Genomic DNA, 15,565 nt, shown 5'->3' on the forward strand with positions numbered 1-15,565 from the left:
GTTCCAGCGCACTCCCTGCGCTAAAACTTCCGGTTGTGTTCCTCTTACTTCCCGTTTAACCCTCTCTCTCTCTAGAAAAATCAATAGAAAACGCCTGTCCAAGCTAAGCCTTGGCACGAGTTTAGGGTTGCAACTCAGAGCGATATAAGCATAGAGATAGGTATACGCACTCTCTTGAATTATCCAGGAGACTAAAGGATCCTATTTGCTACTATATATTCGAAAAAACACCACTTTGGTATTTGCCCAAACATTCCATTCTAAGTATCTCGGTGCACGTTTTTACTCCATTACTTCACACTCCTCTCTTATACGTGTACTTAAACTAAACTAAACTAAATTAATGACGCTTTCAATAAGAATTCATCGAATTGTTTTGTTCATTAAAAAGGCATTAGTAGAGGAGACACTCCCGTAACTCGCCATCCCAGTTTTACTTAGGCTCGACTAGAAGCTACTATAAATTCTTGTATCTCTTAAGCCTCGGCTGCTGTAAAGACTACGTTCTAGTGTGTAGGCCTATGTAATAATAAGAGACTGTAGCACTTAGGATATTCAAACTTCTTTGCTCGTTTTTGCATTATCAGAACTTAATGAAACTATTTCGAGAAAAGAAAGCCTATGGCGTTTTCTTACGAAATTTTAACAGAATTTGTGGTTATTGAGAGTGCATTTCATAAAGTGGGTCACGTGGAAATATGGGGGATTATTCAAGAAAGTCACACCAATGAAATATGCATTGTTATATGTTTCACTGGTATGCACTTTTTAATGCAAGAAACAACAGTGTTTCGAACAATAGACGTTTAAATTTCACAATTTATTTTAAATTCCTGTAAATTTTTCCATCAAAATTAAAATTAGTATGAAAATCAACTTAGAATTGAAATTGCATCAGATGTGATCAATTTTTATACACAAGCCAAATGAGGTTCAATTTTATGTATTAATCAGCCTAAAATGTCGCTGATTTATTAAAATTATAATCATACAAGCTCCTATCTTTCACCCTTTACAAAATCAGCCTATTATGAGAACATTTGAGCCATCTTTTCACTAAAGTTCAAGACCTTTCCATATTTATTGTGTGGGAGGATGATATCAAGGAAACGAGGTCGTTTTCATAAATAGCCAAGGCTTAAAAACATGCAAAGATGACGTCAGTAAATTTTGGAATTTATATGAATGAAAGTCACAATTCTTATGTTGATTTCAATGTCTATGCATTAGTACTAAAAACATTCAAAATTTAAAAGTAGTAGAAAAAAATCCAATTTTTAAGTTAGGAACAAAAACTCATTCAAGATTGTTAAAAGGGGCTTTTTGCTTATGTTACAACCATTTGAAAGACTCTTTCAATTACGCGAGTCCAGCATGTCGAAAACGTCGATAACATCTGTTTATTGATAATTCAATACCGATACCATCTCCTATAAACTTTTCCCCCTAATGGATTTCGTAGAAAACATAACTTAACTTAGCCATAAAACGTTGAGATTCCGCAGTACTCTAATTCATTGAAAAAACAATTGAAATGATTTAAAGCAGCGCTATTATAAGAAAATAAAACAATCCAGTAGTTGATATTGGCCTCGAAAACGAAGCAAATGGAAAGAACGATAAAATAAAATAAACAAACAATCAGCATTAACCAACTTTAGTCAGTAGCGAAACCTTGAATAAAAGGAGAATAGTTTCAAGGCGCTTTTCGGTTATATAGACTATACTTCTTTAAAATAAGCTCCCATCCAGAAATTTCGCTATTTCGCAAATGATAGTTTTTGTTGTGGCCGTTTCTCATCGTGATAACCCTGAATCTTCAATCTATTTATTAAAAAAAAAAATCCCACACATACACATAAAAATGACCTTGTTTTAGAAAGAACAGAGCGTAGAAAGAATGGGAGAGCCTATCTTCTAGTTACGCGCTCTGCCACAGAAAAGAAGGGGTTGAATATTTGCGCTGATGGGCGCGGCCTGCCAAAGCTGCAGAAAACCTTCCGTTCTAAAAACCGTAGTGGTATATTCAAGCCTCGCTTCCCTCGCCTTAGTGGAACAGATATCAGGGGGGATGGGATGGGAAGCGGTATAAACTCTCCTCTAACCATGCAAGGACGAAGAGAGCAAGGAGCTACGTGGCAGGAAAGGAATGGGGAAGTTTCCAGTGAGGTAATGAGGGGTCCGACACTTTTTTTTCGAATATAATTAGTATGAATCGTTTCAGAAAATTATGAAATTGTACAATTTTCCATCAAGCGTAAAACTGTAAAAAAAATTAATAACTTTAAAAATAATCTAGATTACGATAAAACTTCGGTCAACTATGTCAGAATTTCAGTATTTTGGACACATTCAAACAAAATTGCGCTCAAAAGCTACTGACAATCTCATGTGTGGTAAATTTTCACTGGCATCTTTACGTAAATGAAAAAAACCTGAAAATAAATGGCTTTAGTTTAATCATTCAAAAGTATTTATGTTCGAGTATAGGTCCCCTCGAGCGGGAGAGTAGGAGATTGGGTGGGGAGAGGATCAGGGGGGTTGAGGGGGAGATCTCTCCAGCATCTCATCGGCGCCGAGGGTTTTGGCAGCATCGAGCTCTCCGCTGCTGCTTCGGGATGGACGCCGTAGCTACAAAAGTCGCTATTGCGGCAAAGAGAAGGCGCAGGGGCGAAACTACGGAGGGAAAAGCAGTGCACGCTGGTCCGAATGGAGTAAAAAGAGCCGTAAAGGGGAATGGCAATCCGGCTGACGTCACGGGACCTACTGGGAAAAATAAAAGGGGATGCGCCCCAATTGGGGGAGGGAGGGAGGGAGGGGGGGTTCCATCTAAGAGAAGTAGAATTTTCTGGTGCGAATTATCGGACTTGGGGCCCATACGATACATCCATACGACCTCTTAGAGAACGCGTCAGTTTCACGGTCCCCAATAAGCGAACCGATTTCTACGGACGAGTGTCGAACTGGCGGGAGGTAAAGACGCGGTGGGGGTGGAGGGGGAGCTGGTAGAGGAGTGAGGTTATTCAATTTTCTCTCGTTCGAGCGCGGCATCTCCGGGGCTAAAAATAGTCCCTCTTTACCACCCATCACTTTAGTGGGTCCCCCCTCCCTTATTAAGTGATTAGCCAGATCGAGGTTCCCTCGACGCCTTCAACTTATCCACCGGATCATAACCTCTTACGCTTCTCTTTCCCATCTGACTTATTTCTTTTTAACCGCCGATGCAGTATCGTTTTGATCAGATTGAGATTATCTCATTATAGACCAGTTTGTAAAACAAACACAACCGTACCATTCCTCTACCTTAATTAGGGTTAAATAACCGATTCAATCTTCTTAAAATATTGTCGTTTATAATCTGATTAGTCACATGCCTCCATGAACATTTTGTGGGAACATTATTAACATAATAAGATAATTACAAATTAAATATTATTATAATTATTACACCTATTTTCTATCACCTAAGCAATTCTATTTTCAGAGCAATATTTCAATAATCAATAATATAAAATTTTAAACGAATTTTATTTATCGTTAGGCAAAGCCCTCTTACAGGGTGAAAGTTGCCTATGTATTTTGTACGAGCGCCTGTAGAAATGTTTTACCCGCTGCACACCAAAGCTCAGGGAAAAGCCATCCTATAGGGGCAATACGAAAATAATTCGAGATTGGACTCTGACTGTTAATCAATGCTCAGCCCAAACCGATTTACCTAGAAGGCTGAAAATTTGCAAGGACGTTACTTTTAAGTAGTAGGCACACACATGGAATAATTTTTGAAAAATGGCGGCCAAAAATGTAAAAAAACTTCTTTATGGAATAACGTCCGAGCATTTCAACAGATTTCTTTAATATTATGTACATATATGTTTCATATAGACGGGCTTTATGGCTTTTGGTTTTCGATTTTCCGCCATCTTTCAAAATGGCGGCCTGAGAAACCACCTAATACATTCAAAATCGAGAAGTACTCACACAAATCACTATGAACTTTTGTTATTGACTTTCAGGACATTTTGTAGCCAAATACATCTCTAGACTAATAAATTTAAAACGTGAAGCCAATAGGTTACGTCACAACCCCATCTACGTGAAACTCGATCATACAGTTACGAACATCTTTCCTCCTAATGACATAACGTAATTAACGTGTCACCCTAAGTTTAGATCCTTATATTCCCTTTAAAATAAATCTAATATCATGACACAGTCAGTCAGTCGAAGCGTGAAATCAGTTGAAAAACAGTCCCAATTCTAAAGTAAAAACTCAAGAAAGGTTAAAGGTCACACGCGTGCAATACTTATTGAGTGTGGTTTAGATCAATAACCCAAAAATGTAACGCCTCACGAAACCTTTTTTTTTCATTTTACTTCAATTTCAATCATGTACATACTATATTTATTTAAACTTTTCTCAATAAATATCGAACAGAAAGAATGTGTTTTTGATCTAAACCACCCGAAAGAGCTAGCTAGTCCAGTCGAATGAAAGCCTAGCAGAAAACCCGATCAATACGACATAAAACGCGTGCGTTTTTATTTCCGTTAGTAATATTTTGGTCGCCTAATATTTTTCTTTATTCTTTGGGTTATATTTTTTTCTTCTTTTATTTTTTTCACGTTAGCAATCGTTAATATTCCGTCCTCCCCCATTTCCCCCAAAGTACTAACTATATAACGTATATAAGATTTCTCCCGCATTGTATTGCAAGTAAAGTAGTAGTGTTTTTCAGGGTGTGGCGCTACTCCGACTGTACAGTAATGGCAGCTCTCTATCTATGAATGTATTAAGCTCTATAGGGAAATAACACAAGGTGTCACTAGTACGGTATAGCATGCCTAGTATTATAATCACAATAAAATGACCAGGGGAGAGAAAAATGCCACCGAAATTACGTTGTAATGCTTATACGAAGAAAAAGAAAACAAATATTAAAGAGCTCTCGGGTTACGTAAATAAATAATTATTATAAGTAAAATTATTAATGAATTTACTCAATTATTCCATTAATATTTATGAAAGAAAAATTTAAAACTCATTTTATAATTTAAGCTTTGTTAAAAATTTATTTAAATTTGGTAATTGCAGTTTGTCGGTTTTTATTATGGCAGGCGACATTTTAATTTTTTCGGACGATTGTCGATATGTCACGAATCACGAATTTAGTTTTGACTCACGAATAGGCCTGCATTTATACATTCTCAGAGTCTCTTATCCGTAAGCCTTGGTTATACCAAAAATCAGTCCCATTGGTCATTTCCAAAATCAGGTTCGTTCTATCGTTCCCTGCACGAACTTTGACGAATTTTCAGTAAGATACGGGGATGGCTAAAATTCCGCGCGTTTTTTCAATATTGTTATAGATCCATTCGTTTACCTGATTTATGGGAGGTTGAAATAATATCGCGTTTCAACAAAAAAGCTCTAATGTTTATAGTATAGACTAATCCTACATGTATCTAAGTTAGAAAACAACAAAAACTAATCATTTTGTTTACCAAATACGACGAAAATAAATAACTATCATAAATTAATGTGGAAGGAAACGCACTCCAAAATGTAACAAACAGATGACGTCAGGAATGTTTCGCTTCAATTTAGGTGCACTTCCGCTTGAATGATACCGAGGGTTAAACTTTTAAGTATGGGCTTAAGTTAAAATGGTAAAAATCTTTGGAAATTGTTAAAAATACCAAAAGAGAAAAGAGGGAGAGAGAGAAGGTTAGGTGAATTGGTTGCTTGGCGCATAGAACTAGGGACTTTGCGACGTCAGCCCCGCGTTGCGAGAATCAATACCGCTACAGCCGAGAGATTGCGCAATCAAGCGTTCAGCTACAGCCACGCACTTACATTCTGGGCCACGAATTTAAAATATTAGAAGATAGCTTTAATACTCGTCTAGATGTAGTTAGACGACGGACAATTTTAGAAACTAAATATAACCGTAGATTAAATATTGATTTTTAATCATAATTTTTTGAATCATCGTAGCTTCAAAATTTATTTTAGGATATCTTACGTAATTGGATTAAAAACCTTACGCAATTGTTACTTACAAAATAGGTTACATTAAAAAAACAATTGTTACCCAACGTTTTGTTTTTGTTTACGTTACCTCAAAGTTAGGTTTTTCCCAGTTACGTTAAGTTTCTAACAAAAGGGTGTGTTTTTAAAATATTTTAAGGGTGTTACCCTTACATATCACACTATAATCGGTTGCAACCTTGCAAAGGGTATAATTTCCAATTAAAAACCTGTTTTTGGTCAATAGAAAGATTGCAAATCTATAATAAATTATTGAAGGAAAAAATTAGATACCTTAATCTGATTTCAAGATATCTGATATTATATAAACAATCAAGATTATGAATCGCTCGATATAAAAAGCAGTTAATTGCTACACAGTATTCCTTACAATATCACAACCGTCATCCAGAAAAATCCGGAACTATCTTTACATAGACAAGAAAGTTCATCAAATATCCACCCTCACTTTATTACATAACCTTTAGCAATAAAATGTGATTGAGTAGCAAAATCATCATCACAAAAGTAACAAACAACTATACACTATCTGTATACACTTACAAAGAAAAACAAGTCATCGCGCAGTTAAACGGGGTCCAAAATAAATGTGTTGCTGGTGACACGATAATCAAACATTGAAAAAAAAAAGATAAATAAATATATATTTTCCAATGGAATTTCACCCCATATTTTCAACCATAAAGCGGAGAAAACGTATTGCGGAGATAAAAAGGATCAGTAGTGGAATGTAGGGAATATACTGTTAATTTTTTTTCTTCATATCTGGTCAAAATACCTTCGATATATTTTAGGAGTCGTTTATAACCATAAAAAGGTAGCCCCTCCGACAAAACGAGTCATTTGCCGCTTCATCCGTAGCTTCGGGAATAACCTCTTTTAACCGTGCACGAAAAATATCGTTTCTGTTGGGCCAGAAGCGAAGAGACGACATCGCTAGTACCAGGGCTATTTTCACCACCTTTTTTCTCCCTCTATTGGTGTATATAGAGGTATATAGTAATAATAGGCAAGTCCAATGTGCGCGTCTGATGATTGGGTCTCCCAAAGAACCAGCGTTCCCGGGGTAGATAGATATAAAGAAGAGCTAGAGTTGTCGGGAAAAAGAAACCAGTGGGATATAACTTGAAGGGAAAGTATCAACATTCTGGTTCGAAAAAGAGTTGGGTCTCTATAATTTGAAGGTTTCATTAAATATTTTGATTGACTAAGTGACATTTCGGGTTTATAATAAACATTTTTCTATGCCCTTAAAATAGTTGTAACTGCGATTTGTTAAACAATCGGTTTCGTTGGGTTAAACAGTCGCTTTCATAGGGTTAAACATTCTGTTATCTTGCCTAGTTTAAATAATCGGTTAAAATCGGTATCGGTTGCAGTAAAACTTTGATATTCGCATTGGTATCAACAACGGTTAATTAACGATATAGGCCATCACTACCTTTTTTTCTTAATGAAACTAGTCCTTTCAAGTCATCGTCGATTTTTAGCGTTCCACGCCATAGAGAAGGATTTTCTTATATTTTCTTTTGTCCTTTTTTTGTATGATGGGCGACTCTCATACTCTTCTTCACAACGGTGTATGGTACACGCTTTTGTGTCGATCGATCTGGATCGGCTTGTTCGTACCAATCCACCCTTTCTCTTTCCTTACACCACCCCGATCCTCTTTTTCCCCCTCCTTCTCACCCTGACTCTTTATCAGCTTTGCAACGGCATTAAGAGCGGTCAAAATTGATTGCTTCAAAGCCAATAGAAAGCAAGTTTGATTGCTAACTCATCGCCCTAAAAATTGTACCCGACATCCGACGAGAAAATAAGATACTTTGTACGTCTTTTCCCACGACTCGTCCACACGAGTCTTCCCAAATTCTGTTCTATCACTTTACGCAATCGCTCATTCTTGACTCTTATACAAAGCTCCAAAATTCTTAAAAAAATGTCTCTGAAATTTAAATTGCATTCCACATTTAAGTGGTAATACATTTAGTTTTTATTTCCGGTTTTCCACCAACTGGTTTAAGCGCATTGGTACTATTTTACTTAGTGTCCAGTCTCCTGGACCAAGGCTATACAGTCCAGTCTGGACTCTGGTTGGCGTCACCCAAATGAAATTTGAATCAAAAACGAAAAAAAGAACCCCTTCAAGATTAAAACAATACCGTTAGAAATCTCCATTAAGTTAAGCGATATAATTGGCGACTTTTATTTTTCTTGAGATCAATCTAGAGAAAAATATGGAATGTTTTTAAGCCCAGTGTCTTTCTAATTGTCCTCAACATGCGAGTGCTACATTATAAAGCCATATAGAAACAAGGGCGCGGGAAATTTCCTTTAATATGATTGCGCCGGGGACACACGCACTCTCCCTCAAGCAAGGAAAAGTCGATAAGAATAGTTTATAGCTTATATGATGAATTTAATAAATTATATCACGAATAAGGAAAGGCGGCTCAAGGAAAGAAGGTCCGAGTATATTTTACGGTTTCTTTTTGGTGATCTAATGTATAAAGCTAGACCAATCAGAGCATGTTGATAATTTGGGCGCAATTAGTGACGTGCTAAAAAAACATGCAAAGGGGATGTTCTTTGGGCAATTTTGAGTCGAAAATGTTCTATACCATTTTCCTGTCCAGGCCACTGTTTTCGAGTTATGATTTGAATGTTTTAGTAAAATGCTTCTTACAATCTTAACTTGAAAACCGTGGGCGGATGGCAAAATATCAAGGAACATTCTCGACTCAAAATTTCCCAAAGAACATTCCCCTTAATTTATACCAGACTGATCAGAAACAACCTGTATTTAGTTAGAGTCAAATACAAATGAATTAACAATTAAATATTATTGGGATAATTAAATTAATTTTTTTACACCAATGGTTATGGTTCACGGTCCGAATTGTGGAGTAAAAAAAAAAAAGAATTGATTCTGCTGGCTTCGAAAAACCTCTACAGGTTGCGTGGTTGACCTGGCCACGAGCTAACGAGGAAGGCTTTCACGAAGGGAGTCGTGGGAGGAGGAAATACAGTAATATATTTAAATTCTAAGGGACCCGGCTAGTCTCGGAGCGTACGGGAGGGGGAAGGCCACACCCAAAAAAGATCGAGTTATACACCTACCACGAGAAAAGGATCTAGTTGCCCGCTACAGACTTTTCGACACTATGCCTACGTAGAAACACTGCCCTTAGCTAGAACAGACTCTCTTTTACTACCCATACTTTGAGAAACGTTAAGAGAGTTTTTTTACGATTGACGAGAAAAGGAGAAAGAGCATGGCGCACGCTCATTCAATTTCAACTCTCATCATATTTTATATCTAGATACATCTTTCAAGAGTTTAATTATAGAACGGGTTGATTAACCTTTGACATTTCTTAATGTATTTATTATAAATTGGTAGCGAAAGTAACCGGCGATGATTGTGTAAAGCTACTTTTAAAATGGCTAAAATGTAATTACGTTATCTCGTTAGAACGTTTATTTTCCCACTTAATTGCTCGTATGTTCATTAATATTGTAAGAAAACACACTGATTCCAATTTGAAATATTCATTAAATAAAATTTCGTAGCCTGATACGATCAAAAATCCATTGTTTAAAGGAAAATAATTCGGTATTAAGGATGTGGGAGGTGTGTGAAGATAGAAATTAAATGAAAATAGAAGAGACAAATGAACCAAATGTTTTTCATCGGGTAATGGTCTTTTGACACGACCATGGGCTTAACTAGATTAGATTAATAGTAAACATTCTTATTTTAAACGAAAAATAATGGATTCTATATCCGGGCAAAGGAAATAGGTCTCGATTGGATGACGTAAAAGGTTAACAGGGTAAGAAAAACAAAGCTAGCCTTGACCAAAAAATACAACTACACGGTTACTATCTTTCGGTTCGATCTAAATAAAGGCGCTAAAATGATGCATCTATCGATGTGGGCTGGAGGAATAGATGTCGGTCGAGAGAGAATAGAGAGATTGGTAAAGACGATATCCGTTTTCAGATCAACCGCGTGCATGACGTCGAGGAAGTCAGAGGACTGACGTCACCGTATACGAGGAACGAGGTTGTTTCCCCCTTTAATTTGAGCTAGGAGACACCCGATACGGATGGCGCTAGGCCTAATTGGCTTCTCCATCGACGCCGAAAACAAATAGCCATTTCTCTTGACTTACAATAGGCCCTGAGAAATTCACGCGCGCCCAAACGGTTCCGAAGTCACTTTTAGTGATGTGTTAATTACGTTGTCATTATTAACAGCGAGGCATTGATTACTACAAACACTCCCCTTGCCAGCAACCACCCTTGAAATTCTCAGGACCTGTATTAGCCAAGTGCTCCATTCAAGAACGGAACGGTGTACAAAAGAATCTGATATTTCTTGATTATGACTTGACTCCAGATAGTCTTCGCCAAATAACTTTAAATTTTGAATTCGCCTTGAATTTTAATCATTTTACAATTAAATTTACGCAAAATCTGCACTTAGTCATCAAAACGCGATAGCTCGTGCGTATATTGCAAATATTTTAAAACAATTTTGTAGTCTGAAGTAATTGCTTACAACAGAGAAAATATAGTAAGAGAAAGTATATTGTATTACAATGATGTCACCAAATGGAATAGGTAATAGAGAAAAATAAAATTGAAAGAGTAATATTAAATAAAAACATTTAAGGCCTTGACGTAATGTAGAAAACTAAATCCTGTAGATGCACCTTCTAAAGCTTTGGCTTCTACTCCCCTTTATATATATTCTCTAGGCTTCCAACTTGTTAGAAAAAGCGAATGTTTTTGAGCAAATCAATGGCTCGTAACGGTCGGGTATATTACAGGCTCTCTCTAATTTCGTGGTTCTTTTAAATGGTCACTCTTTTCGCTTTTAGTGAAAGAACTCTTCCAAGAAAGTTTCATCTCACTAATCGTGATCTTTCTAATAGAGGTATACAAGATAAAAGAAATAAAATAGAATGTAAACATTCTAGTTACAAGTCGCTAACGACGATTTCTACTTTAAGCTGTTTGGGTGTCAATTTAAATAATCTTAGAACCGTATAAAAACTACGCGACTTAAAAGCCTGAATATTGGAAGATTTCTAGAGGCAACGCAGACAAAGTTATTAACAAAAAAATTCTTGGTGAAATTTTTTATCAAATATAATTATAGACCACATAATTGAGGTCTTAATACACCATTAAGGATAAAGCGAGAGCATTAACACACCATACAGTTCAATGGTGATAAATAATCTAGACTATCGAGGGATTTAGCAACGTGGAAATTTCTTAAGGGAAAAATGAAAAGATTTTTAAAAAGGATTAATTTTTAATTTTCAAATCAAAATCCGGCTGCCCCCGAGTAAATAAGCGTTTGGGAAAACGCGGAGCTATAGATGAAGAGGTATGGGGCAAAAGGGTTAAGAGAGTAGGAGGTAAATACTGATATAAATGAAGCCGCCGCCGCCGCGATTCGGGTTCGTGGTTGCCTGATTAACTTCTCCCACGTGGTACGAGAAAGGCAAGATTTTCCGATTAATCCCCTCTCCTTTAAAGCAGGGCACAGCTTCCACGAATTTAGACGAATAGACGAAAAGCCCGGGGAAAGAGAGCCCCGATGAACTTGGAGAGAAAGAGCTGGTAGAAAGGCTAGGCTATGGGGAGATTCAAAACCGCGATCTCTCAGGCGTGCGACAAACTTTACCGCCGCATACACCCGTTAAAAATATGAAATATCTTTGGGCGAAATTTCACGGAGCGAACCCTTACACCAACTAACACTCTAGCGTGTATACCTCATTTATTTCGTTTTAAATTATTCCGTGTTTTGAATTTTCTTACTCTTATGACTAGCCGGACGCGGCGGATACATTAACAAATTTTCCCGACCCAAATTGGCAACCTATACAGGACATAGTTTTTAATCAAAATTATTCAGAAATATTTTCCAGGTACCTTTTTGCATTTTGCTAGGTCGTTCCTTGTCGAAAAATGTCAAACTCGATAAATTACGTAAAAGTTTTTTTAACAGACAATTTAATTTAGTTCCGAGAATTGATTATAAACGTCAAAAAATATTGGAATTTCTGTATAATTTTCAATCTAATAAAGTTATTGAACCTTTAACTAGCAGAAGTGTGTGATTTTAAATGAGTAAGAGGAGAGCATAAGCTGGTATTTCACTTGTACCCTTTATAAATACGAACGAGGGTCATGGTGCCGGTTTATTGTAGTATAATCAAGGATAATTAAGAATAGAGTGGGAATTATAATCCTGGAGAATGAATGGTGTGCACAGACCTACATCCAAAATGTCTGCACCCGTGTTAGAAGTATACATGACCTGAATCCAAGTCATAATAAGCCGTCAAAATCATTTCCTAAATATTTAACGAAATATACTGACAAAGTAGCACTATAGAAAGTCCGGTTTAGTAACATTCCGCTTCGGAATAAATCAAAAAAACTTCAGTTAAGCGTAATGAGGACGAACCAACGGATGTTGGAACTTAAAAGAGGGCAGGGAGAAGCGTTGTAGGGTTAAAATCAAGATTTGCCTAATTGCGTCCCGAAAATTAATTCAGTCTGCCGGCTTACTAGATTCTAACGGGCCTCACCGTCTCATGTACACATACATTTATAATTTTATATTCGGTATATCAGTTTTTTTTATTAATTTTAAAAATGCACCCTGGGTCCCTTCATCCAATCTTCATAATCGATCATTTTTCAAAAGTTGCAAAAACTCCCTCTCCTTAGTCGATTATAGAAAATTTTAATAAAAATATGGATAAAGAAAGTTAATTTCACCGAAATAATTTTAGGTAAAATTATACACTTTCTAAGAAATACTTTAAAAAGTGATGAAACAAATTGAATTGAAATTTCATAAACTTTTTTAAGTGATTACGAATACTAGTTTGTATAAAGCAAAGGGTTCCTAAAATGGTGACCAAGAGTATTCAACTGTCCCTTTAAGGTCAGAGAGCAAGCCCTTTCAAAAAACAGTTCTTCGGATGGAAACATATTATTCATAGTAACACCTTAGTACTGTCAAGAACCCACTCTGATCCGAGAACGATAGAAGAGAGAAATAATTATAATCTCGTGGAAACCAATGTTCTCAAATTTTAAATGGGTTCCTAGTACTGTTGAGTACGTAAGATAAGGTAAAATAGTGATGAAAAGAAGCTGAAAACGTCTCATGGACCAAAAACTACTCGCAGTCGATTTATATCTTGTTTAAAAGAAATTTCCCAGTTTATTACATAGTAATACCGTATAGTTGAAACCTTTTTTCGTAGAAGTGTCCACATTTTTTACGACCGTCTCGAATTATAAAGTCAAAAAGCGCTAGTTTAGACTTTGTAGAAAAGAAGTAGGCCTAACCGTCTTTGCCTTATACTGTGCTCGAAAACTACGCGTTTACGATTTACAGCGAGGCGCCCAAAAAATACTCGCTCTAAATATGGTAATGCGATACAGCATTTTTTCCACTCATAATAGGCTTGAATTGTAAAATCAACATTAGACGAATGTGGAATATTTGTTCTTATAGCGATAAGCCTTGGTACCATAATATTAGACCAAATAAGTGTAGATCTTATCGAATTTTAATGGAAAGTCGCGATATCCGAGAGTTTAATTGGCAAGCTACGCTCCTGAATGTTTGGTTTTCCCTGAACTTTAGTGTATTGTACGTGAAACATTTCTACAGGCGCTGGTAGAAAATGCATTAAGATTAAAACCCCCGAATGTTGGCTAAATGTATCAGGTGTCAAATTAATTCAACCAGAAGTTCATTAGCTTCTATAAACGTGTGAGTCAACCGGAAACGTATGCACTTTTGTAATTAACAAAAACTTGGTCTTGAGTGTTTTACCCAATTTTTCACTGAGTGTGGTTGTTAAAATGGAATAACTTGATACCGCGTAAGCTAAATTTGGCAGACTATTTTAAGCAGAGAGTTCCGTGAAAAAAATCCTGGTGAAACATGAGGAGTAATGACGTATCGAAATGACGTTATTAAGAGGCATCCTCCCATGGCACTATTATTTCTAGCTCGACTTCTGATCATTCATCAGAAGGAGAGCTTAATAATCTTTTTCTCGCCTCTCCCCATCAAGCGCGTTCCCCCTTCTCCCTTTTCAGTCCTTCACATCTTTTCCTTCTTTAGTCGCCAAGTACTTCCAAAGTCAAGTAGTAAGAGTTAAGGAGTAAATATCCTCCAAGCTGGCAATAGTCGGCAGAGACCAATTGGGATTTTAGTCAAGATTTGTTTACCCTCTACTCATTTTCTTGCTAGGCGATTTCCCCACCCCGACTCTACGCCCTTTAGTACAACTCAGGAATTTTCGTATCCGCAGTGCCAGCCTGTTTTCTCCCTCACTCGGCTACTACTTTTGTAGGCCTTGGCGCCGAGGCTTAGCGACTCTACCCTCGGCCTCTAGCCTAGTTGAGTGTAGGACGCGCCCGACTGTACGGAAATGTAAAGGGGTGTACGTATAGGGTGGGGTAAATCGATAGAAAAGGACATCGGCGAATCGATAGTAGCTAGCACCACAGCGGCGTCAGAAAGCTGGGGCGCCTCTTTCTGGTAGAAAAGGGCTAACTCTAGCGAGCGAGCACCATCCTCGTAACTAGGTCATATCGTCCACTTACACCCGAAACCCCATTTTTCTTGGCTGGTGCCCCCTCGTTTTTATCCGCGACTCGTTTTCTTCAAAGTGGAAGATTGTATAAAACTAAGACTCTAGCATGGAGGATCGCGGCGCCCTAATGCCCGGGCCTTGGCTACTCCATACGTACTTATTTCTACGAGTTCTCCTTATTCGTTAAGATCTTTTTCCTTTATACGAATTAACCGGAGGATGCGCTAAAATAGAGAAGGCGCATTAAGGGAAAGTCACTACTATTCAGCTAGAAATCATTTTGATACTATATGAGATGCCTCAATTTGAGTTTCATTTCTGTTGAACATTTCCTTCAGATTTTCTGGCCCAGAAACAAAGTAAATGCCTACAATTAATCACTGAAAATAAGAACATTTACCGCGTTTCCAAATTCAGCTTAGAGACAGTATAGTTTCAAGTTTGATGCTCGTTAATTAAGGATACACTTTGAATGATACAAACTTTCCGTAAAGTTAATTGCATATTAGAAATATCAAAAAAAGAAAAAATAATTATTTAACCAAAGTTTTATCTTTCCTATTCATTCTGAGACCTTCTCACAATCTTTATTTAACTAGATAAATAAATAAATCATTATTATTTTTTTCACCAAATGTTAAAAGAAATAGGCTTCAGATTCCAACACATAAATATCACGTGACGTTTCGACAGAGCTTCTTTAATCTCTTGACCTCTGTACCACAAATACCAAACGAATAAAAATGGGGATGTATTGTGAAGTAAACAATAGAGTTTTTCAAAAATTATCATGGACGTATAGTGGTTTCAGAGAGGATGAAAAGTTACCAGTTCTTTACAAAGCTCGAAATAAGATGCTTAAGCC

General features: G+C 36.9%; 2 protein-coding genes across 18 annotated transcripts in view; one reads left to right on the forward strand and one right to left on the reverse strand.

Moving 5' to 3' along the window:
* The window catches only part of LOC149610066 (U3 small nucleolar ribonucleoprotein MPP10), a 63,598-nt gene that overhangs the window by 35,028 nt on the left and 13,005 nt on the right, over positions 1 to 15,565 (reverse strand). The window lies entirely within an intron of this gene.
* Positions 1 to 15,565, forward strand: part of para (sodium voltage-gated channel paralytic) — a 92,841-nt gene that overhangs the window by 31,558 nt on the left and 45,718 nt on the right. The gene's annotated exons all lie outside the window — the stretch shown is intronic.

The sequence above is a fragment of the Phalangium opilio genome, unplaced genomic scaffold (assembly GCF_054372755.1).
Source record: "Phalangium opilio isolate 3A_F unplaced genomic scaffold, DU_Popi_V2 ptg000344l_1, whole genome shotgun sequence".
Taxonomy (NCBI): Eukaryota; Metazoa; Arthropoda; class Arachnida; order Opiliones; family Phalangiidae; genus Phalangium; species Phalangium opilio.